General features: G+C 46.5%; 1 protein-coding gene and 1 pseudogene across 7 annotated transcripts in view; one reads left to right on the top strand and one right to left on the bottom strand.

Moving 5' to 3' along the window:
* The window catches only part of LOC147119472 (uncharacterized), a 66,072-nt pseudogene that overhangs the window by 6,179 nt on the left and 34,752 nt on the right, over positions 1-25,141 (top strand). The gene's annotated exons all lie outside the window — the stretch shown is intronic.
* LOC147119470 (uncharacterized) overlaps positions 7,843-25,141 on the bottom strand; it is a 72,573-nt gene continuing 55,274 nt past the window's right edge. For 4 of the 6 annotated variants that reach the window (XR_015078023.1, XR_015078024.1, XR_015078026.1 and 1 more), the window contains 2 exons: positions 24,246-24,379; positions 7,843-10,496 (listed from right to left, as the gene is read on the bottom strand). The gene's annotated coding sequence lies outside the window, so the exon portion shown is untranslated. Of the gene's footprint in view, positions 10,497-24,245; positions 24,401-25,141 lie in introns of all 6 variants that reach the window. The other 2 variants (XR_015078025.1, XR_015078029.1) reach the window with 1 other exon arrangement.

The raw sequence follows: 25,141 nt of genomic DNA, 5'->3' as shown, positions 1-25,141 counted from the left end.
ATTGCTTTGATGGCCTTCTTGAAAGTCTGTACGAATCTTTCTGCCAAGCCATTTGTAGCTGGATGGTACGGGGCAGATGTGTAGTGCTTGATTCCATTTTTCCTCATGAAACCTTGGAATTCGTCAGAGACAAATTGTCATCCATTGTCTGTGCAGATTTGTTCTGGTAGGCCATTTCTAGCGAACATGGTCCTCAGAACTGAAATGGTCTTTTCAGATGTGGTTAATTTCATTTTAATGACCTCGGGCCATTTGGAATGTGCATCGACTGCAATCAAGAACATGGAGTCCATGAACGGTCCAGCAAAGTCGATGTGCACACGTTGCCATGGTGATGAGGGCCATTCCCATGGATGGAGAGGGGCTTGTGGTGGTGCGTTCTGGACCTTTTGACATCCTGAGCAGCTCTTTGTCAGGTCCTCGATCTGTATGTCAATTCCCGGCCACCACACATAACCACGGGCAAGGCTTTTCATCTTTACCGTACCTAAGTGGCCTTCATGCAGTTCATCTAGCACTCGGTTACGAAGCTTGGGAGGAATCACAACTCGTGAGCCGCACATCAGTGTTCCCCGACACACTGATAACTGCTCCCTCCTAGCTGAGAATGCTGGAAACAATGAGTCACCATGCGCTGGCCATCCCTTCACAGTGATGTCATAAACTTTTAACAATGTAGGGTCATTGCGTGTTTCTCTTTCAATGAGGGAGTTTGTCACTGGTAGCTGCTCAACTATTGTTGTGTGAAATACCTCTGCTGAGTCAACTGTTGTAGTTCTCTCAGGTCGGCAGTGGTAAATGTGACAAACCGTCGGCGTTGCATGTTGCTTGGTCCCCTTGTGTTCAATGTCATACAGGTGAGCCCCTAGGAAGAGTGACCATCGCTGTAGCCATTGTGCCGTCATCACTGGAACGCCCTTCCTTGGGTTGAAGATTGAAACGAGAGGCTGGTGGTCAGTTAACAGTTTAAACTGTTGACCATACAAGTAGTGGTTGAATTTCTTGACTCCCCACACAAGGCTGAGGGCCTCTCGGTCAATCTGTGCATAATTGCGTTCAGCTGTAGTCAATGATCTTGAGGCAAAGGCTATTGGTCTTTCTGAGCCGTCTGGGAACTTATGTGACAACACGGCACCAATGCCATGGGGTGAAGCATCACATGCCAGTCGAATAGGTAAGGATGGGTCAAAGTGAGCTAGCACCTCTTCTGAAGTAATGAGTCTGTTACTCTCTTGAAAAGCTTGTTCACAGCTGTCACTCCACTTCCATTGTGACCCTGTCTGTAGCAGTGCATTTAGTGGATGTAACACTGTGGATAGGTTGGGCAAGGACTTGTGATAGTAGTTCACCAGTCCAAGATATGATCTCAACTGAGACACTTTTTCAGGTGTTGGTGCATTAATCACAGCTTCAATCTTGTCTGGAGACTTGTGTAAACCGTCCTTGTCAATCAGATGTCCACAGTATGAGATTTCCTTTTTGAAAAACTCACACTTGTCTCGGTTCGCTCGGAGCCCATACTCCCGTAACCTGATGAGCACCTGTTCGAGGTTGGAAAGGTGGTCGTTGTCATTCTTGCCAGTAATGATGAAGTTATCAAGATAACACTGAGTACCTGGGATCCCCTGCAGGACTTGGTCCATTGCCCTTTGCCAGATTGCAGGAGCTGATGCTATTCCGAATACCAGCCGATTGTACTGGTAAAGGCCTTTGTGCGTATTTATTGTCAGGTACTTCTTTGATGCATCACCAATTTCCATTTGGAGATAGGCCTGGGCCAAGTCAATCTTTGTGAAGCGTTCCCCTCTTGACAGGGAAGCAAAGATGTCCTCAATGCGAGGCAATGGGTACTGTACTGTGTGGAGGACTGGGTTAACAGTCACTTTAAAGTCTCCACAGATGCGCACTTTTCTTGGCTTTCCTGGTTTTGTGCTGGAGGTTGTCTTCATCACTGGAACTATAGGTGTGGCCCATTCACTCCAATCCACCTTGGACAGGATCCCTAACTGCTCCAAGTTCTCTAGCTTTGCTTCTACTGAAGGCGAATTGCATAAGGCACTGGTCTGGCCTTATGAAACTTTGGATTTGCGTTCTCCTCAATCTTAATTTTTGCTTTCATGCCCTTAAGTGTTCCTATTCCCTTCTTGAACACTTCCTGAGAGTCAGAGAGTATTTGTGACAGTCTCTCAGGAGTGGCGTTGCTGTCCTCCTTTGCTGACACAAACAGTGCTTGGATGGTGTGCCAATCCAACTGTATTTTCCTGAGCCATTTGCGTCCCAGTAATGGTGGTCCTCCATTTTCCACTACATAGAGGTTCAACTGCGGTATTTTTTTTTCTTTGTATGTCACTGTCACTTTTATTTTACCTTTGGGGCACACTCTTTGTCCTGTGTATGTCTTTAACAGTACTTTAGTTGGCCTTAGCGGTATGTGTGAAAACAGTCGTTTGTAATCATGTACAGAGATCACTGTTAAAGCTGAGCCTGTGTCCAACTCCATTTTCAGCCTAACTCCTGCCACTTCTTGTGTAACCCATATTATTCTGTGATCCCCTGTCTCTTTCACACTGTGTAATTTTAGACAAGCCAGATCCTCTTCCTCTGAGTCTGAGTCACATTTTTCTTTATCTGAACTGTCTCCAATCACGTGGTAAAAGGGGTAAAAGCAGGAATAAATTGTCACAAAACATATTTGAAAGTTCTTTATCTGAATGCACGCAGCATTCGTAACAAAATTGACGAGTTGACGGTGCAAATAACTACACATGGGTATGATCTGGTGGCAATTACGGAAACATGGTTGCAAGATAATCATGACTGGGAACTAAACATACAAGGGTATTTGACAATTAGGAAGGACAGACAGGAAGGAAAGGGAGGTGGGGTTGCTATGTTAATCAAGGATGGAATCACTGCAATAGTCAGAAATGATATTGGGTCAAAGGATCAGGATAGTGAAACAGTTTGGGTGGAGATAAGGAATAATAAGGGGAAAAAGTCACTAGTGGGCGTAGTCTATAGGCCTCCTGACAGTTGCAACTCTGTTGGTCGGAGTATAAATCGGGAAATAGTTGGGGCTTGTAATAAGGGAACGGCTATAATCATGGGGGATTTTAACTTTCATATTGACTGGACTAATCAAATTGGGCATGGCAGCATTGAGGAAGAGTTCATAGAGTGTATTAGGGACGGGTTCCTTGAGCAGTATGTAACTGAACCAACCAGGGGGCAGGCAATCTTAGATCTGGTCCTGTGTAATGAGACAGGATTAATAAAAAATGTCCTAGTAAAGGATCCCCTTGGAATGAGTGACCATAATATGGTTGAATTCCAAATTCAGTTTGAGGGTGAGAGAGTTGGATCTCAAACCAGCGTACTAAGCTTAAATAAAGAAGACTATGAAGGTATGAGAGTAGAATTGACTAAAGTGGACTGGGAAAACAGATTAAAGTGTAAGACGGTACAAGAGCAGTGGTCTACATTCAAGGAGATATTTCACATCTTTCAAGATAAATATATTCCACTGAGGAAAAAGGGGAGTAAAAGAAAAGGCAGCCATCCGTGGCTTAGTAAAGTAATAAAGGATAGTATTCGACTGAAAACAAGGGCATATAAATTAGCCAAATCTAGTGGGAGGATAGAAGATTGGGAAGCATTTAAAAGCCAGCAAACAATAGCTAAAAGATTAATTAAGAAAGGGAAGATAGATTATGAAAGTAAACTAGCAAAAAATATAAAAACAGATAGCAAGAGTTTCTACAGCTATATAAAAAGAAAGAGGGTGGCTAAAGTGAACGTTGGTCCCTTAGAGGATGGGACCGGGAAACTAGTGGTGGGGAACATGGAGATGGCAAAGACGCTGAACAAATATTTTGTATCAGTCTTTACAGTAGAGGACACTAAAAATATCCCAACACTGGACAAACAGGGGGCAATGGGGGGGGGGGGGAGGAGCTAAACACGATTAAAATCACTAAGGAGATGGTACTCAGTAAAATAATGGGACTTAAGGCGGATAAATCCCCCGGACCTGATGGCCTACATCCTAGGGTCTTGAGAGAAGTGGTGGTAGGGATTGTGGATGCATTGTTGATCATTTTCCAGAACTCCCTGACTCAGGAAAGGTCCCGGCCGATTGGAAAACTGCTAATGTAACACCCTTATTTAAGAAGGGAAGTAGACAAAAAGCTGGAAACTATAGACCAGTTAGCCTAACATCTGTGGTTGGCAAAATGTTGGAGTCCATTATTAAGGAAACAGTAACAGAGCATTTGGATAAACATAATTTAATAGGACAGAGTCAGCATGGTTTTATGAAGGGGAAGTCATGTTTGACAAATTTGCTCGAATTCTTTGAGGATGTAACATACAGGGTGGAAAAAGGGGAACCAGTAGATGTAGTGTATTTGGACTTCCAAAAGGCATTTAACAAGGTTCCACACAAAAGATTACTGATAAGGATAAAAAATCACGGGATTGGGGGTAATATACAGACATGGGTGGAAGATTGGCTATCTAACAGAAAACAAAGAGTTGGGATAAATGGTTCATTCTCGGGCTGGCAATCAGTAACTAGTGGTGTTCCGCAGGGGTCAATGCTGGGACCCCAACTCTTTACAATCTATATTAACGATTTGGAGGAAGGGACCGAGTGCAACATATCCAAGTTTGCCGATGATACAAAGATGGGAGGGAAAGCAGTGAGTGAGGAGGACATAAAAAACCTGCAAAAGGACATAGACAGGCTAAGTGAGTGGGCAGAGATTTGGCAGATGCAATATAATGTTGGAAAGTGTGAGGTTATGCACTTTGGCAGAAAAAATCAAAGAGCAAGTTATTATCTAAATGGAGAGAAACTGCAAAGTGCTACAGTACAAAGGGATTTGGGGGTCCTGGTGCATGAAACACAAAAAGTTAGTATGCAGGTGCAGCAGGTGATCAGGAAGGCCAATGGAATCTTGGCTTTTATTGCAAGGGGGATGGAGTATAAAAACAGGGAAGTCTTGTTGCAGCTATACAGGGTATTGGTGAGGCCACACCTGGAATACTGCGTGCAGTTTTGGTTTCCATATTTAAGAAAAGATATACTTGCTCTCGAGGCGGTTCAGAGAAGGTTCACTCGGTTGATTCCGGAGATGAGGGGGTTGACGTATGAGGAAAGGTTGAGTAGTTTGGGACTCTACTCATTGGAGTTCAGAAGAATGAGAGGCGATCTTATCGAAACATATAAGATTGTGAGGGGGCTTGATCGGGTGGATGCGGTGAGGATGTTTCCACTGATGGGTGAGACTAGAACTAGGGGGCATAATCTTAGAATAAGGGGCTGCCCTTTCAAAACTGAGATGAGGAGAAACTTCTTCACTCAGAGGGTAGTAAATCTATGGAATTTGCTACCCCAGAGAGCTGTGGAAGCTGCAACATTAAATAAATTTAAAATGGTGATAGACATTTTCCTAGCAGATAAGGGAATTAGGGGTTACGGGGAGAGGGCAGGGAAGTGGACGTGAGTCTAGATTCAGATCAGCCATGATCCTATTGAATGGCGGAGCAGGCCCGAGTGGCCGTATGGCCTACTCCTGCTCCTATTTCTTATGTTCTTATGTTCTTGTATCTATCTTTGACAGGTTTCTTGTTTTCAGTCACTTGATGTACCTTTTTGTTACTCTGTATTGTATCAGTTTTTGGCTTCTTATTTGCTTTGCAGACTCAATGTGCCCTCGTCTGCCAAATTGTCTGCAGTCCTTATCTTTAAACCAACAGTCATTGTGGTCATGTGACATTTTGCCACAGCGATAGCACTTCTTTTCTTGTTTCAGTGACATTTTATTAGTTGAATATTCCAGGGATTTTTGTTGAATTTCTAAAGCGCCACGTGCTGCTGTTTCCATTGATATTGCAATACTTAGAGCCGTCTCCAATGTGAGGTCTTTTTCAGACAGGAGCTTATTTTGTGTGCGTTCACTTTGCATGCCACACACAAATCTGTCCCTCAATGCGCCTGATAATCCCACTCCAAATTGGCAATGTTCTGATAATTTGCGCAACTTTGCTAAATATTCAGAAATGCTTTCATTTTTGCTCTGGATCCGTTTATGGAATTTAAATCTTTCGGCTATGAGCGGTGGTTTGGGGCTTAAATGGTCTTAGAGTGTGTCCACTATTTGTTTGAATGTTTTGTTTGCTGGCTTTTCAGGGGTTAATAAACTACGTAGCAGCCCGTATGTCTTTGCGCCCATAACACTCATAAACAGTGGCTTTCTTTTCTACCTCCACTCCGTTAGCCTCACAGTACAACTCCACTCTTTCAATGTAAGTTGCCCAGTCTTCAATGCTGCTATCAAATGCTGCAATTGTGCCAATCATCGCCATTTTTTTTTCCAAACCCGTTTTTCTTTCTTTACTAGTTAGCGAGCACCATGCAAGTCCTGTGCACTTTTCACTTGACTTATGTATCCCCTGCCTAGTTTAGCAAGCGTACTCCGTTTTCTCCACCTTCTCACTCCTTTCTTCCAAGTTTCGGTGTCCTCTGGATGCGATGCCAGAATAGGAAGACGTAGGTTCATAATTCTCGTCGCCAATTTGTTGTGTTTGTACCGCTATACACAACTACATAAAATAATAAAGCAGCAGAGACTGAGAGTAACTTCAAGTGATCTTTACTGGGTAACTGGAACTTCGGCACTGACTATACAAATCGATACGCGTCTGTTATATACGCTCGCAACTAAGGATGTACATCCGCAAAACAAAGTAGTCCCTTAAATGTTGTATACATTACAGAGATGATAGATTTTTGTGAGGTAATTGTTCCAAGGGATGTGGAATAAAGGTGGGTAAATGGAGTTAAAATACGGATCAGCCTTGATCGAATTGAATGGTGGAGTAGGCTCGAGGGGCTGAATGGCCTGCTCCTGTCCTAATGTTCCTGTGACAGACTCAGAAATGCCCCGGAGCAGTGAAATCCCACTGGGCCCCAGCACACGCTCAATGGAAAGCCCGGGTCAAGGGCAAACCCAGTGTGCCCACTCTGAACCCGGTTTGCTGCTCCCTCTGTGCCCAGCACTGCCTGCACCCCCGGCACACGGCAGTGGAATTTCAAAAGAAGGAAGGTGTCAGCGTGTGAAAGGCTTTTAGAAAGAATTCAAGGTGTTTTCAGAGAGTTGGGATCTTTCTCTATTCTCGGGGAGTTAGATATCAGCCTTTCTCCTGTGAATATAGAGCTGCCTTATAGGGCCGTGATCATCTTTGAAAGAGCTGCCAATTAGTCCCACTCCCCAGCCCTTTCCCCACAGCCCTGCAAACTTTTCCTTTAAGTAGATCCAATTCGCTTTTGAAAGTTACTATTGAATCTGCATCCACCCCCTTTCAGACAGTGCATTCCAGATCACAACAACTCACTGAGTGAAAAATGGCTCATCTCCCCTCTGGCTTTTTGTCAATTATTTGATGTGACGTGTTTACTTGTTAAATATATTTTCTGAGTGGAATTAAATTTAAAACCAGGTTTGCAGGCGTGATGCTCTCTTCACACATCGAAGGTGAGTGAGATGCTGTGGGTCACACACTAACTCCAGAAGCTGAAAGTGATTAACAGACTGGGTTTTGTGTTTAGTGATCCCGGGCGTGTTACCGATACCTTCCCTGGATACCAAGGCTAGGAGAGGCACTCTGGAAGGTTTGGGGAGCTGGGACTTGTCCATGAGAGTAACCGAAGGTATGAGAACTGAAATAATCTAGAGTTAGACAGGAGAAAAGGCCCAAAAATGGAGCAGTCAGTAACAGGACATCAATTAGTCTCCTCTTATCTTGGAGAAATCAAGGACTCAACACACTGTGTATTTGATACAAAGCTGATTTATTTGACAGATATGAAAATATTAAAACTCCAGCCCAGTTATAGGAGTTATTAACATCAACAGAAACAAACCCCAATGGTCAGAATAAACATGGTTCAGTCCTGGATGTGATTAACAGCAGCAATAACAGCAGAATCCAACCCCTGCATCACTTGTGAACTCGCTGGTGTTTCAGTCGGTGGGATGAATCAGTGAATCTCTTCACACACACGGAGCAGGTGAATGGCCTCTCCCCAGTGTGAGTGCGTTGGTATGTCAGCAGCTCGTTACTTCTTTTAAAGCTCTTCTATCATAGAAACATAGAAACATAGAAGATAGGAGCAGGAATAGGCCATTCGGCCCCTCGAGCCTGCTCCGCCATTCAATGAGATCATGGCTGATCATCCAAATTCAGTACCCAGTCCCTGCTTTCTCACCATATCCCTTGATCCCTTTAGCCTTAAGAAATATATCCAACTCCTTCTTGAATATATTTAATGAATTGACCTCTACTGCCTTCTGTGGTAGAGAATTCCACAGGTTCACCACTCTCTGGGTGAAGAAATTCCTCCTCATCTCTGTCCTAAATGGCTTACCCCTTATCCTTAGACTGTGGCCCCTGGTTCTGGACTCCCCGACCATTGGGAACATCCTTCCTGCATCTAGTCTGTCCAGCCCTGTCAGAATTTTATAAGTTTCGATGAGATCCCCTCTCATTCTTCTAAACTCCAGCGAGTACAAGCCCAATCGACCCAATCTCTCCTCATACGTCATTCCTGCCATCCCAGGTATCAGTCTGGTGAACCTTCGCTGAACTTCCATGGCAAGAACATCCTTCCTCAGATAAGGCGACCAAATCTGCACACAATACTCAAGATGTGGTCTCACCAAGGCCCTGTACAGCTGCAGCAAGACATCCTTACTCCTGTACTCAAACCCTCTTGCTACAAAGGCCAACATACCATTTGCCTTCTTAACCGCCTGCTGCACCTGCATGCTTACCTTCAGCGACTGGTGCACAAGGACACCCAGGTTAATTGAATCCCTTCCCACAGTCCTCACATTTCCACGGTTTCTCCGTGGTGCGGGTGTCCTTGTGTCTCTCGAGGTTGGACGATCAGTTGAAGCCTCGTCCACGCACAGAACACGTGTACGGTTTCTCCCCGCTGTGAATGGTGCGATGATTTTTCAGGCTGTGTAACTGGTTAAAGCTCTTTCCACAGTCAGTGCACTGGAACACTCTCACTCGGGTGTGTGTGTCTCGGTGCTTTTCCAGTCACACTAATGTTTGAAATCTTTTCCCACAGACAGAACAGACAAACAGTTCTCCTTCCACACTCAAAGGCCGATGATATTCAGGTCCTGATGAGTCATAGATACATAGAAGATAGGAGCAGGAGTAGGCCATTCGGCCCTTCGAGCCAGCTCCGCCATTCAATGTGATCATGGCTGATCATCCAAATTCAGTACCCTGTCCCTGCCTTTTCCCCATATCCCTTGATCCCTTTAGCCTCAAGAAATATATCCAACTCTTTCTTGAATATATTTAATGAACTGGCCTCCACCGCTCTCTGTGGCAGAGAATTCCACAGGTTCACCACTCTCTGGGTGAAGAAATTCCTCCTGATTTCAGTCCTAAATGGCCTACCCCTTATCCTTAGACTGTGACCCCTGGTTCTGGACTCCCGGCCATCAGAAACATCCTTCTTGCATCTAGTCTGTCCAGACCTGACAGAATTTTATAGGTTTCGATGAGATCCCCTCTCAATCTTCTAAACTCCAGTGAGTATAAGCCCAATCGACACAATCTCTCCTCATACGTCATTCCTGCCATCCCAGGTATCAGCCTGGTGAATCTTCGCTGCACTCCCTCCATGGCAAGAACGTCCTTCCTCAGGTAAGGTGACCAAAACTGCACACAATACTCAAGGCGCGGTCTCACCAAGGCCCTGTACAACTGTAGCAAGACATCCTTGTTCCTGTACTCGAACCCTCTTGCTACGAAGGCCAACATACCATTTGCCTTCTTAACCGCCTGCTTACCTTCAGCGACTGGTGCACAAGGACCCCCAGGTCTCTTTGCACTTCCCCTTCTCCCAATCTATTGCCATTCAAATAATAATCTGCCTTCCTGTTTTTGCCACCAAAGTGGATAACCTCACATTTATCCACATTATAGTGCATTTGCCATGTTTCTGCCCAATCACCCAACCTGTCCAAATCATACTGGAGTTTCCCGACATCCTCCTCGCAGCTTACCCTCCCCCCCAGCTTTGTGTCGTCTGCAAATTTGGAGATATTACATCCAATTCCCTCGTCCAGATCATTAATATATATTGTGAACAGCTGGGGTCCTAGGACCGATCCTTGCGGTACCCCACTAGCCACTGCCTGCCACTCGGAAAACGACCCATTTATTCCAACTCTTTGCTTTCTGTCCGCCAACCAGTTCTCTATCCAAGTCTGTACCTTGCCCCCAATCCCATGTGCCTTAACTTTACACGCTAATCTCTTGTGTGGGACCTTATCGAAAGTCTTCTGAAAGTCCAAATACACCACATCCACTGGTTCTCCCTTATCTATCTTTCGAATGACTCTGTCAGATCTTGATGTGATGTTTGGTTTGAGTTTCCCGTCTGTAAATCCTCCGCTTCTAAAACCCTGTAAAATGAATTTACAAAAGTCATCACTGTAAGTAAAGGATAGGAATTCAGAACAGACTATTCTAGTTTCTATGGAACATTCTTTCCTCTCTTGTTCCCCCAAAGCTGTAAATCCCCGTCCCACACACTCTCCCTCCTCCCTGTGCTGAAATCCAAACCCATCGCACCATCTCAAACATTTCTTTCCTCCACTCCCAGTTTTCCTCCTCCCTCTACTCTGGTTGGGTTCAGTCCCACACCCGTTCTGTGCAGAGTGAGAATAAAATCAATGAGCTGCTGATTTTCTCTGCGGGTCACTGGGCCTTTTTGGATGGACCAATCGGGTGAGACTGGGTTGTCCCAGGGTCACCAAACAAGAATCAGCCCAACAAGGCTCCCTTTCAGGGGCCACTAATGTGGGAGAAACATGTGGACCAATCAAACTTATATTTGTTCAATTTATATTAACGATTTAGACTTTGGAATCAAAAACACAATTTCTAAATTTGCGGACGACACCAACTTGGGGGGCATAGCCAATACTGAGGAGGACTGCAACAAATTACAGGAAGACATTAATAAACATGAAGAATGAGCCTATAATTGGCAAATGAAATTCAACACAGATAAATGTGAGGTATTACATTTTGGTGAGTAAAATAGGGAGGTCACATATTACTTGGAAAATAAGAATCTAAATGGGGTAGAGGAGCAAAGGGATCTTGAAGTACAAATACACAAATCACTAAAAGTATCGACACAGGTTAACAAGGCCATAAAAAAAGTAAACCAAGCACTAGGGTTTATTTCTAGAGGGATAGAATTGAAAAGTAGGGAAGTTATGTTAAACTTGTATCGAACCTTGGTTAGACCGCACTTGGAGTACTGCGTACAGTTCTGGTCACCATATTATAACAAGGATATAGAGGCACTGGAGAGGGTGCAGAGAAGATTTACAAGGATGATACCAGAAATGCGAGGGTGTACATATCAGGAAAGGATGAACAGGCTCTTATATCTCCTTATGTGGCTCAGTGTCAAATTTTGTTTTCTAACGCTCCTGTGAAGCACCTTGGGACGTTTTACGTTAAAGGTGCTATATAAATCCAAGTTGTTGTTGTTGCTGTAAAGGAGGAGGCGGCAGCGATATTGGATAGGATAAAAATAGAGGGATATACTTAAAAGTTTGGCAGTCCTCAAAGTAGATAAGTCACCTGGTCCAGATGGGATGCATCCTAGGTTACTGAGGGAAGTAAGGGTGGAAATTGTGGAGGCTCTGGCCACAATCTTCCAATCCTCCTTGGATATGGGGGCGGTGCCAGAGGACTGGAGGATTGCAAATGTTACCCCCTTGTTTATAAAAAGGGGAGAGGGATAAACCCGGCAACTACAGGCCAGTCAGCCTAACATCGGTGGTGAGACAATAATCCAGGACAAAATTCATTCACATTTGGAAAAGGCTGGGCTAATAAATGAAAGTCAGCACAGATTTGTTAAAAGCAAATCATGTTTGACGAATGTGATAGAGTTTTTGATGAAGTAACGGAGAGGGCTGAGACTTGTTAGTAAAATTAACGCCCACGGGATTAAAGGGACAGTGTCAGCATGGCTCAGAGTCAGAAAGCAGAGAGTGGTGGTGAACGGTTGTTTCTCAGACTGGAGGGACGTACACAGTGGTGTTCCCCAGGGGTCAGTATTGGATTAAAGGGACAGTGACAGCATGGCTCAGAGACAGAAAGCAGAGAGTGGTGGTGAGCGGTTGTTTCTCAGACTGGAGGGACGTACACAGTGGTGTTCCCCAGGGGTCGGTATTGGATTAAAGGGACAGCGACAGCATGGCTCAGAGACAGAAAGCAGAGAGTGGTGGTGAACGGTTGTTTCTCAAACTGGAGGGACGTACACAGTGGTGTTCCCCAGGGGTCAGTATTGGATTAAAGGGACAGTGACAGCGTGGCTCAGGCCTTGGAGAGGATGCAGAAAAGATTTACTAGACTGGTACCAGGGGGGAGGGTTTTCAGTTATGTGGAGAGACTGGAGAAGCTGGGATTGTTCTACTTAGAGCAGAGAAATTGAAGGGGAGATTTAATTCAGATGTTCAAAATTATGAGCAGCTTTGATAGAGTAAATTAGGAGAAACTGTTTCCACTGGCAGGAGGGTCGGTAACCAGAGGACACAGATTAAAAATAATTGGCAAAACAATCTGAGGGGAGATGAGGAGAATTTTTTACGCAGCGAGTTGTTGTGGTCTGGAATGCACTGCCTGAAAGGGCGGTGGAAGCAGATTCAATAACAACTTATAAAAGGGAATACTTGAGAAGGAAACATTGCTGGGCGATGGGGAAAGAGCTGGGGTGTGGGAATAATTGGATAGCTCTACCAGAGAGCCAGCACAGGCACAATGGACCGAATGGCCTCCTTCTGTGCTGTAAGGTTCTATGAAACTCCAGCCTAGTTATAGGGTTATTAACATCAGCAGAAACAAATCCCAACTGACAGAATGAACATGGTTCAGTCCTGTATAATTGCAAAATACTGCAGATGCTGGAAATCTGAAATAACAACAGAAAATGCTGGAAATACTCAGCAGGCCAGTGTCCCAGACCTGAAACGTTAACTCTGTTTCTCTCTCCACGGATGCTGCCTGGCCTGCTGAGTATTTCCAGCATTTTCTGTTGTTATTTATGGTTCAGTCCTGGATGTGATTAACAGCAGCAACAACAGCAGAATCCAACCGCTGCAGTCACTTGTGAACTCGCTGGTGTCTCAGCAGGTGGGATGACCGAGTGAATCCCTTCCCACAGACCGAGCAGGTGAACGGCCTCTCCCCAGTGTGAGTGTGTTGGTGTTCAATGAAACGGGAAGAACTAATGAATCTCTTCCCACACACAGAGCAGATAAAAGGCCTCTCCCCAGTGTGAACTTGCTGATGTGTGACCAGGGTGGATGACTGAGTGAAACCCTTCCCACACGTGGAGCAGATGAACGGTCTCTCCCCAGTGTGATTGCGTTGGTGCCTCAGCAGATCCTTTGTTGTTTTAAAGCTCTTCTCACAGTCAGAACATTTAAAAGGTCTCTTAGTGGTGTGAACAAGATGGTGTTCAGTGAGGTGGGATGATTGAGTGAATTCCTTCCCACACATGGAGCAGGTGAACGGCCTCTCCCCAGTGTGAACTCGTTGGTGTGTATAGAGGCTGGATGACTGAGTGAATCCCTTCCCACACACGGAACAGGTGAACGGCCTCTCCCCAGTGTGACTGTGTCGATGAGTTTCCAGCTCAGATGGGTATTTGAATCCCTTCCCACAGTCCCCACATTTCCACGGTTTCTCCGTGGTGCGGGTGTCCTTGTGTCTCTCCAGGTTGAACAATCAGTTGAAGCCTCGTCCTCACACAGAACACGTGTACAGTTTCTCCCCACTGTGAATGGTGCAATGTTTTTTCAGGCTGTGTAACTGGTTAAAGCTCTTTCCACAGTCAGTGCACTGGAACACTCTCACTCGGGTGTGTGTGTCGGTGCTTTTCCAGTCATGCTGACGTTTGAAATCTTTTCCCAGACAGAACAGACAAACATTTCTCCTTCCACATTCAAAGGCCGATGATATTCAGGTCCTGATGAATGGAGTGACTCTGTCAGATCTTGATGTGATGTTTGGTCTGAGTTTGCGGTGTGTAAATGCTGCCCTTCTCACAGCCTGTAAAAGGAGTTTACAAAAGCCATCAGTGAGTCCAGGATAGAAATTGACAAGATTCTCTCCTCCTGGTTCCTGGCTAAGGGGGCCACGCATGCGCCCTGCTGCCCCCTGAGCCTCTCAAGATGGCGGCCGTTAACCCGGGCCTGTCACCGGGAGAAAGCCCTGCAGCTGCCACCCCGCTCGGGGCAAACGCCCAGCCCGGAGGCTCTTGTTCGGGGTCTGAGGCCCACCCCGGGTGTTTATAAAGCCTCCCCGCCGGTTCTATTGCTCCCCTGCGCTCCGCCGCCTCCTCCCCGCTCCGGAATCTTCTCTCCGCCTTCCACCGCCATCACCCGACTGGCGGCACTGCGCACGCGTGGGACCCGCCCCGCACCGTGCCCGCCCCGCGCCTGTGCACACCAGCCCCTGCAGCATTGATAGGGCCTATTCTAGCCCACGGAGTGTTCTAGGTAATAACCGTCGCCATTTTGCTCAACAACAATGTGCAGGAGAAGTGAGTGGAATAGCTGAGTGCAGAGATACCTTTGGAGTAGAGAATAGGAGGATGAGCGGTGTGGCACAGAGCTGGAGAATCTATTTAATGGAGTGACTAGCTAAGCAGGGTGATAAACGGACTTGCTAAACGGACCGGGGTCAAGCAAGGCTGTGTCATCGCACCAACGCTCTTCTAGATCTTCCTGGCTGCAATGCTCCATCTCACCCTCAGTAAGCTCCCCGCTGGAGTGGAGCTAATCTACAGAGCAAACGGGGAACCTCCGTCGCCTCCAGTCCAGATCCAAGGTCGTCCCGTCCTCTGTCATCGAATTACAGTATGCAGACAATGCTCACTCGGAGATCAAACTCCAAACCATCGTCAGCACCTTCACCGAAGCGTACGAGAGCATGGGCCTTACACTAAACATCCGTAAGACAAAGGTCCTCTACCAACCTGCCCCCGCCACACAGTACTACCCCCCGATTATCAAAATCCACAACAAGGCCTTGGACAATGTGGACCACTTTCCATACCTCGGGAGCCTACTGTAAACAAAGGCACCACCAGTGCAGCCTTCGGCCGTCTAAGGAAGAGAGTGTTTGAAGACCAGGACCTCAAACCCAGCACCAAGCTCATGGTCTACAGAGCAGTAGTGATACCCGCCCTGCTGTATGCTTCAGAGACATGGACCATGTACAGCAGGCATCTCAAAGCACTGGAGAGGTACCACCAATGTGGCCTCCACAAGATCCTGCAAATCCATTCGCAGGATAGGTGCACCAACATCAATGTTCTCACTCAGACCAACATACCCAGCATCGAAGCTTTGATCATGCTTGATCAGCTCCAATGGATGGGCCACAACATCCGCATGCCCGATACAAGACTCCCAAAACAAGCGCTCTACTCAGAGCTCCGACACGGCAAGAGAGCCCCAGGTGGACAGAGGAAATGCTTCAAGGACACCCTCAAAGCCTCCTTGAAAAAGTGCAACATCCTCACCAACACCTGGGAATCCCTGGCCCAAGACCACACGCAGTGGAGGAGAAGCACCCGGGAAGGCGCCGAACACCTCGAGTCGCTTCGCCGGGAGCAAGCGGAAGCCAAGCGCAGGCAGCGCAAGGAGCGCACGTCAACCCAAGCACCCCACCCACCCGCCCCTTCAACCACCGTCTGCCCCACCTGTGACAGAGACTGTCGGTCCCACAGTGGACTCATCAGTCACCTGAGAACTCATTTTTGATGTGGAGGCAAGTCATCCTCAGTTCCGAGGGACTGCCTAAGAAGGTGGTAAGGGGAATTTGGTGAGAATGGGAATTGGATGCTGAGGGGGAAGGAGGTGCTCAGTAATTTAAACCAAGGAGCAACAGTAAATAATAAATAATCGCACCGGAGGACACCGAAAAAGTGACATCATCGGGAGCGGCGGATCTGCGAGGGAGCAGCGGCTGTGGGTGAAAATAAAGGTCGGTGATTTTCAGGCCCAGTCGAGCAGCGGGAGCGGCGGCAGAATTCGAGAGTAACGTCGCAGTACAGAAAGTGACGCCTGCGCAGGGGAAGCAGCTGATTGGGTGAGTACGGCCAGGTGAGTATTTATACTACTCTATAGTTTGACAGTTTAGGTTAATAGTTTATAAGGTTTAAAAGGTCTTAATTTAGTGGTTTATAGTTGCTAAGGTCGCTGTTGAGTAGCGGGGAGTGCTAGGAAACAAGGGCCCTTGAGTATATCATTTAATTGTAGTGTAATTAGTGGTATTGATTTGATTTAATTTAATTTGAATTAATTAAAGGGTAAGACATGCCAGCACAGCTCGGCCCCATGGCATGCTCCTCCTGCACTATGTGGGAAATCAGGGACACTTCCTGTGTCCCTGACGACCATGTGTGTGGGAAGTGTATCCAGTTGCAGTTACTGGCAGACCACATTGCAGCACTGGAGCTGCGAATGGATACATACTGGAGCATTTGCGATGCTGAGGATGTCATGAATATCACGTTTAATCAGTTGGTCACACCGCAGGTAAAGGCTGCACAGGCAGGAAGGGAATGGGTGACCGCCAGGCAGAGTAGTAGGCGCAGGCAGGTAGTGCATGGGTCCCTTGTAGACATCCTCCTCTCAAACAGATATACCGCTTTGGATATTGTTGCGGGAGATGGCTTATCGGGGGAAGGCAGCAGCAGCCAACTTCCTGGCACCGTGGGTGGTTCTGCTGCACAGGACGGGAGGAAAAAGAGTGGAAGAGCTATAGTAATAGGGGATTCTATTGTAAGGGGAATAGATAGGCGTTTCTGCAGCCACAAACGAGACTCCAGGATGGTATGTTGCCTCCCTGGTGCAAAGGTCAAGGATGTCTCGGAGCGGCTGCAGAGCATTCTGGAGGGGGAGGGTGAACAGCCAGTTGCCATGGTGCATATAGGTACCAACAATACAGGTAAAAACCAGCATGAGGTCCTAAAAGCTGAATATAGGGAGTTAGGAGGTAAATTAAAAAATAGGACCTCAAAGGTAGTAATCTCAGGATTGCTACCAGTGCCACGTGCTCGTCAGAGTAGAAATAGAAGGATATTTCAGATGAATACGTGGCTAGAGGAATGGTGCAAGGGGGAGCGATTCAAATTCCTGGGACATTCTGGGGGAAGTGGGACCAGTACAAACTGGACGGTTTGCACCTGGGTAGGACCGGGACCGATGTCCTTGGGGGAATGTTTGCTGGTGCTGTTGGGGAGGCTTTAAACTAAAATGGCAGGGGGTTGGGAACCTGTGGAGGGAGACAGAGGAAAGGGAAACAAGGATAGAAGCAAAAGATAGGAAGGAGAAAAGCAAAAGCGGCAGTCAGAGAAATCAAGGGTTTAAATCAAACATGGCCACAGTAAATAATAATTCTAAAAGGTCTAAGAGTGTTAAAAAAACAAGCCTGAATGCTTTGTGTCTTATTGTGAGGAGCATCTATATATATAAAATAAAAGGATCCGTCTGTCTGTCTGTCTGTCTGTCTGTCTGTCCGGGCATCACTCAAAAGTTATAGAGCATACCTACACATATGTTATATCAAAAGAAAGGTTACAATTAGGATAGTCTACTAGGCATATTTACTTTTTGGTCAGACAAAAATTGTTCGGACAGTAGAGAAAAAACGTTCAAAAATCCGCTCATTAGCGGGTTGGCCAATCATACGGGGGAATCCGTTCATTAGCATTGATTGACGTGAAGGTTGACCAATCCTACGGGGGGAGCGCGCTGCATCACGGGGGGCCTTTCATTGCGTGTGTGGGCGGGTCTAATCCTTCCAACTGCCGTTAGCTGCGGCCATTGTTAGTTTGGGCCTCCTCCTCCTTCTCTCCGCTTTCTCCCCTCTCTCCTGTCACCCCGGCCTCTCCGCTCTGCAGGATGTCACTGCCGAGCTCTTCGGGTCGGAGGCCCGGGGCACCGTCGCCGCTGTCCCCGACCGAAATCTAACACGGGAGTCCAGAGCGAAAGGCCTTCCACTGCCGCCCGGCCAACCGGCTCCAAAGGCCCGGCTGGTTCAACATGAGGAACCCCGGGCTCGCTTCGGAGTGATGGGCGCCGAGCCTCCCGCTGTTGGACTGACTCCGTTCTGGTACCGAGGTGAGTCGGGCCCGGCCTGAGGCGTTAGGCCGCGCACTGGGGCTCGGGCCGGAGCGGGAGCTCAGCTGAGGTCAGTCGGGCCGGGCCTGAGGCACTAGGGAGGGAGAGGGGAGGGAGGGAGAGAGAGGAAAGAGGAGAGGCAGGGGGAGGGAGAGAGAGAGGGGGAGGGAGGGAGAGAGGGAGGGAGAGGAGAGGGGGAGAGGGAGACAGAGGGAGAGGGAAGGGAGAGAGGGAGGGAGAGGAGAGAGGGAGACAGAGGGAGAGGGGAGGGAGGGAGAGGGAGAGAGAGCGGGGAGGGAGGGGGAGGGGGAGAGCAGGGAGGGAGAGAGAGCAGAGACAGAGGGGAGAGAGAGGGGCAGGGAGATAGAGGTGCAGGGAGAGAGAGGTGCAGGGAGAGAGAGGTGCAGGGAGAGAGAGGGGGGAGAGAGAGAGAGGGGCAGGGAGAGAGAGAGGGGCAGGGAGAGAGAGGGGGTGGGAGAGAGAGGGGGAGGGAGAGAGAGAGGGTGAGGGAACTTCCCGCCGACCTCACAAAAAGACGGCCGCCCTTCTTCACCCGCCGGGCTCTAAGTCCAGCCCCTTCCCCGGGGTGTCTTCCTCTCTTCTCTATCTCCTTCCCTCACACTCTCCTTCCCCCTCTCTCTCTGTCTCTCCTTCCCCGCAATGTCAATCAACAAGGCACAGGGCCAGACTTTGCAACGGCACCGCCGGGCACTCCAGCTAGTTCATAATAAGGTGGATGAATTAGCTGTGCAAATAGAGGTAAACGGATATGATATGATTGGGATTACAGAAACATGGCTCCAGGGTGACCAAGGCTGGGAACTCAAAATCCAGGGGTGTTCAATATTCAGGAAAGACAGGCAAAAAGGAAAAGGAGGCGGGGTAGCATTGCTGGTTAAAGAGGAGATTAACACAATAGTAAGGAAGGATATTAGCCCTGATGATGTGGATTCTGTATGGGTAGAACTGAGAAATACCAAGGGGCAGAAAACGTTAGTGGGAGTTGTATACAGACCCCCCAACAGTAATGCGGAGGTTGGGGATGGCATTAAATGGGAAATTAGAGACGCGTGCAATAAGGGCACAGCAGTTATCAGGGCTGACTTTAATCTACATATAGATTGGGCTAACCAAATTAGTAACAATACTGTGGAGGAGGAATTCCTGGAGTGTTTACGGGATGGTTTCCTGGACCAATATGTCGCGGAACCAACTAGTGATCAGGCCATCTTAGACTGGGTATGATGTAATGAGAAAGGATTAATTAGCAATCTTGTTGTGTGAGGCCCCTTGGGGCGTAGCGATCATAATATGATAGAATTCTTCATTAAGATGGAGAGTGAAGTATTTGACTCAGAGACTAGGGTCCTGAATTTAAATAAAGGAAACTACGATGGTATGAGGTGCGAGTGGATAGGATGGATTGGGGAATGTTACTCAAAGGGTTGATGGTGGATAGGCAATGGCAAACATTTAAAGATCGCATGGATGAACTACAGAATTTGTTCATCCCTGTTTGGCATAAAAATAAAACAAAAAAGGTGACTCAACTGTGGCTAACAAGGGAAATTAGGGATAGCATAAGATCCAAGGAGAGGACATTTAATTGGCCAGAAAAAGCAGCACACCTGAGAATCGGGAGCAGTTTAAGATTCAGCAAAGGAGGACAAAGGGATTAATTAAGAGGGGGAAAATAGAGTATGAGAGTAAGCTTGCAGGGAACATAAAAACTGACTGTAAAAGCTTCTATAGATATGTGAAGAGAAAAAGATTGGTGAAGTCAAGCATAGGTCCCTTGCAGTCAGAATCAGGGGAAATTATAATGGGGAACAAAGAAATGGCAGACCAATTAAATACATACTTTGGTTCTGTCTTCACAAAGGAGGACACAAATAACCTCCCAGAGATGTCGGGGAACATAGGGTCTAATGAGAGGGAGGAACTGAATGAAATCAGTATTTGTAGGGAAATGGTGTTAGGGAAATTGACGGGATTGCCGACCGATAAATCCCCAGGGCCTGATAATCTACATCCTAGGGTAATTAAGGAAGTGGCCCAAGAAATAGTAGATGCGATAGCAAAATACTGCAGATGTTGGAAATAACAACAGAAAATGCTGGAAAAACTCAGCAAGTCAGGCAACATCCGTGGAGAGAAATTTGAGTTGACGTTTCGGGTTTGACCCTTCTTCAAACCCGAAACGTCAACTCAAATTTCTCTCCACGGATGTTGCCTGACTTGCTGAGTTTTTCCAGCATTTTCTGTTGTTAAATAGTAGATGCATTGCTGGTCATTTTGCAAAATTCGATAGACTCTGGAACAGTTCCCATGGATTGGAGAGTAGGTAATGTTACCCCACTATTCAAGAAAGGTGGGAGAGAGAAAACGGGGAATTATAGACCGGTAAGCCTGACATCAGTAGTGGGGAAAATGTTAGAGTCCATTATAAAAGATGTAATAGCAGAGCTCTTCGAAAACAGTGACAGGATCGGACAAAGTCAACATGGATTTACAAAAGGTAAATCGTGCTTGACTAATCTACTGGAATTTTTTGAGGTTGTAACTGGTAGAATAGATAAGGTAGAACCAGTGGATGTGGTGTATTTGGACTTTCAGAAGGCTTTCGATAAGGTCCCACATAAGAGATTAGCGTGTAAAGTTAAAGCACATGGGATTGGGGGCAAGGTCCTGACTTGGATAGAGAACTGGTTGGCAGACAGGAAGCAAAGAGTTGGAATAAATGGGTCTTTTCTGAGTGGCAGGGAGTGACTAGTGGGGTACCGCAGGGATCGGCGCTAGGACCCCAGCTATTCACAATATATATTAATGATCTAGATGAGGGAACTAGATGTAATATCTCCAAGTTTGCAGACGACACAAAGCTGGGTGGGCGTGTGTGCTGTGAGGAGGATACCGAGAAACTCCAGTATGATTTGGACAGTTTGGGTGATTGGGCAGATGCATGGCAGATGCAGTATAAGGTGGATAAATGCGAGGTTATCCACTTTGGTGGCAAAAACAGGAAGGCAGATTATTATCTGAATGGCAATAGATTGGGAGAAGGGGAAGTGCAACGAGACCTGGGTGTCCTTGTGCACCAGTCGCTGAAGGTAAGCATGCAGGTGCAGCAGGTGGTTAAGAAGGCAAATGGTATGTTGGCCTTCGTAGTGAGAGGATTCGAGTACAGGAACAAGGATGTCTTGCTGCAGTTGTACAAAGCTTTGATGAGACCACACCTTGAGTATTGTGTGCAGTTTTGGTCGCCTTACCTGAGGAAGGATGTTCCTGCCATGGAGGGAGTGCAGCGAAGATTCACCAGACTGATACCTGGGATGGCAGGAATGACGTATGATGAGAGATTGGGTTGATTGGGCTTGCACTCGCTGGAGTTTAGAAGAATGAGAGGGGATCTCATTGAAACTTATAAAATTCTAACAGGATTAGTCAGACTAGATGCAGGAAGGATGTTCCCGATGGTGGGGGAGTCCAGAACCAGGGGTCACAGTCTAAAGATAAGGGGTAAGCCATTTAGGACAGAGATGAGGAGGAATTTCTTCACCCAGAGAGTGGTGAACCTGTGGAATTCTCTACCACAGCAGGCAGTGGAGTCCAATTCATTAAATATATTCAAGAAGGAGTTAGATATATTTCTTAAGGCTAAAGGGATCAAGGGATATGGGGAGAAGGCAGGGACAGGGTACTGAGTTTGGATGATCAGCCATGATCTCATTGAATGGCGGGGCAGGCTCGAGGGGCCGAATGGCCGACTCCTGCTCCTATCTTCTATGTTTCCATGTTTCTATCATAATCAATACACAACTGAGCAAATTAACACAAGTATATTGGTAAGTGCATTGATATTCCTTTGTGTGTTTAGTCTCTTTAGTGGTTAAGCTTGACTTAGTAAGGATTTATTAGTGCAAGTAAGTGTACTCTTTTTCATGCACACTTAAACAAATAAACTGTAACTAATAAAACTTTATAATGAAACTTAACAAATTAAATTAAAATGTGGTTGTCGGGGGTGATGATGCACTCCAGTCCCCGCGGTGCCCACCAGTCGCGGAAGGCCTCGAGTGTGCCGGCGGACACCACATGCTCCATCTCCAGGGCCACCGGGGCGCGAACGTGGCCGCGGTGCAAGTAAGTGTAAGTCAAAGGAAAACGATGTAAGTGATTAAATTCTAACTACTTTTAAAGATGCTCATAACTGATAAATAGCAAAGTAATTGATCACAGTTCAAGAAATAAATTACAGATAACAAAAAATAAATTCATTCATTCATTAATAAAGACCAGGCAGTGTGTGGGGATTGTAGTATGTGGGAGTTTGTGAACAACGAGACTGTCCCAGATTGCCACATCTGCAGCAAATGTCTCTGCCTCATGACATTCCAGCTCAGAGTCAGTGAGCTGGAGTCTGAGCTAGAGACACTCTGACATATAAGGGAGGAGCAGGAATTACTGGATAATTTACTCGAGTACAGTCACACACCAGAAGAAAGCACAGGTGCAGGAAGGGGAGAGTGTGACTGTCAGTCAGCCGGGTAAGGGGAATGTAGGAGAAGTAGTGAAGGAAGTCCAGCAGACACTGCTCCTGTCCAACAGGTACAAAGTACTCAATACCTGTGAGGATAAGGAGAAAGATTGGGAAGGACAGCTAGAATGTTGCCTAAGGCACCATGGAACAGGAGGCTGTCCAAGGGGTGGAGGAGCAGAGTGGAAACATTGTAGTATAGGGGATTCTATAATTAGAAGAATAGATAGTTGTCTTTACAGTCAGGATTGAGAGTCCTGAAGGGTTTGTTGCCTTTCTGGTGTCAGGGTAAGGGACATCTCAAAATGGCTGGAAAAGAATCTGGACACCAAATCCAGGGACCACTTACATTGTGACACCAAATCCAGGGACCACTTACATTGTGACACCAAATCCAGGGACCACTTACATTGTGACACCAAATCCAGGGACCACTTACATTATGACACCAAATCCAGGGACCACTTACATTGTGACACCAAATCCAGGGACCACTTACATTGTGACACCAAATCCAGGGACCACTTACACTGAGACAATAAATGGAAATCAGAGAGCCTCAGTATGGAGAATGGTCATGGTGGTGAAAACTGCTCTAGTGAGGGCGAAAGGCGGGTATTGGATGAAGATATGACGGTGGAATCAGATGGTGACAGGTTATTGTCAGAAGCACTTTTCAGGCAGGCTGATGATTGGATGTAACCAGCCCAACACCTGGATCCGCTTGTTCTTATCCCCAAATCCCAAAGTCTAATGTCCCTGATGTCTTTTTCTGTGAGAAATGTCGAGATGTGAAAGAAGAGAAAAAATCAGGCTCCAGCCAGAGAGAATGTTCCTTGAATGAACAATTCACGAGGCTGTTTTGTGACTTGTCTGTGTGAGGTTAAAAAACATGAAATGAAAAAAGATGCTGTTAATAGTGGTTTCGAACCCTAATCACTAAATCCTAAGCCTAACCTCCAATTGACTACCCCCAACCACTAACCCCAATCCTAACCAATAACCACAAGCCCCAACCACTAACTCCTAAGCCTACACCCTAACCCCAGCCCCTAACAAAGGATCATAGACAGGGATCAATGGAGGAGTTAAAGACCTGATAAAGGAAGTATTTGAAACAATTATCTCGATTAAAGAAAGAGTGCAAGGTATGTTAGTAACAAGAGATTAAATCAACGAGACCATCAAGCTCAGAAATTACTATTACAAAGATCAGAACCTTTCAAAGGTTATCACATGCAGTCCGTGTGGAGGAGTTTTACTAAATCGAATCCACAAAGGGTAATACAGATACAGATACAGATGATAACACATTTCAAAACTTATGCAAGATAGTTCTATAAAGCTATGGTTCAAAGGAATTGCAGCTGAGTGTACTCTTTTGTGCTAACAAATAAACTGTAACTTAACTTAAAACACTAAAGGAAACTTAATAAATTAAATTAACATTTAATTACCTGTGGTGATGATGCACTCCAGTCCCTGTGGTGTGAAGATGAGTGTAAGTGAGACACTACAGTTCAGTCTATGACACCCACAAGTCGTGTCCTCAAACGGAGCAAGCTTGGGGTTTGATGTGATAGAAGGTGAACTAGATGAGAACGGAAATAATCTAGAGTAAGAAAAGGCCCAAAAATTAAACAGTCGGTAACAGATCATTAATTATTCTTCTCTTATCATGGAGAAATCAAATATTTGACACACTGTGTTTGAAACAAAGCTGATTTATTCACTATTTACAGAATATTAATCTTCAGCGCAGGTTATTAAGATCAGCAGAAACATACCATAACTGCTGGAATGAACATGGTTCAGTCCTTAATGCAATCACAGTAAATCATGTTCTGGTCACTAATATGGTCTTTCCGGGGGCTTTTACCCAGCGTTCCCCGCGGTGGGGAATGTGCCGCACCCAGACTGCAGGAGCCCAGTGCGCAGGCGCGGTAGGGGAGGGTATATTGAGCATGCGCAGTGCGATACTGGAGACGGACAGACGGAGAGGAACCGAATCCGGGAACACGATTTCGCAGCGGGTAAGAATCGAGGAGCGCAGAAGAATAATGGTCCGGTAGGTAGGTGAGGCGGCTTTCTAAACAACTGGGGTAGGCCGGAAGCCCTGAATAATAATATGAAAATCCCGTGTTTGCAGCTGTGGCAATTTCTTCCGCTAACAGGCCCAGGTTAACGGTCGCCATCATTGTAAAGGAGGGCGGAAAGTTCTTGTGCGACGCCATTTTGATTCATTGTGTAACAGTGCATGCGCGGCCATCTTAGTACAGGAATATAGCAGGTGAGGCTTCAATGTCTGCTTCCAACCGGGTCCCAGTGCCCGGGAGAGACAATCAGTGTCTCA

This window comes from Somniosus microcephalus, chromosome 4, assembly GCF_052327205.1.
Source record: "Somniosus microcephalus isolate GS21.2 chromosome 4, FLI_Smic_1.0, whole genome shotgun sequence".
Lineage (NCBI taxonomy): Eukaryota > Metazoa > Chordata > Chondrichthyes > Squaliformes > Somniosidae > Somniosus > Somniosus microcephalus.
Note: the sequence above shows the minus strand (reverse complement) of the source record. Positions and strands in the feature narration are given on the sequence as shown.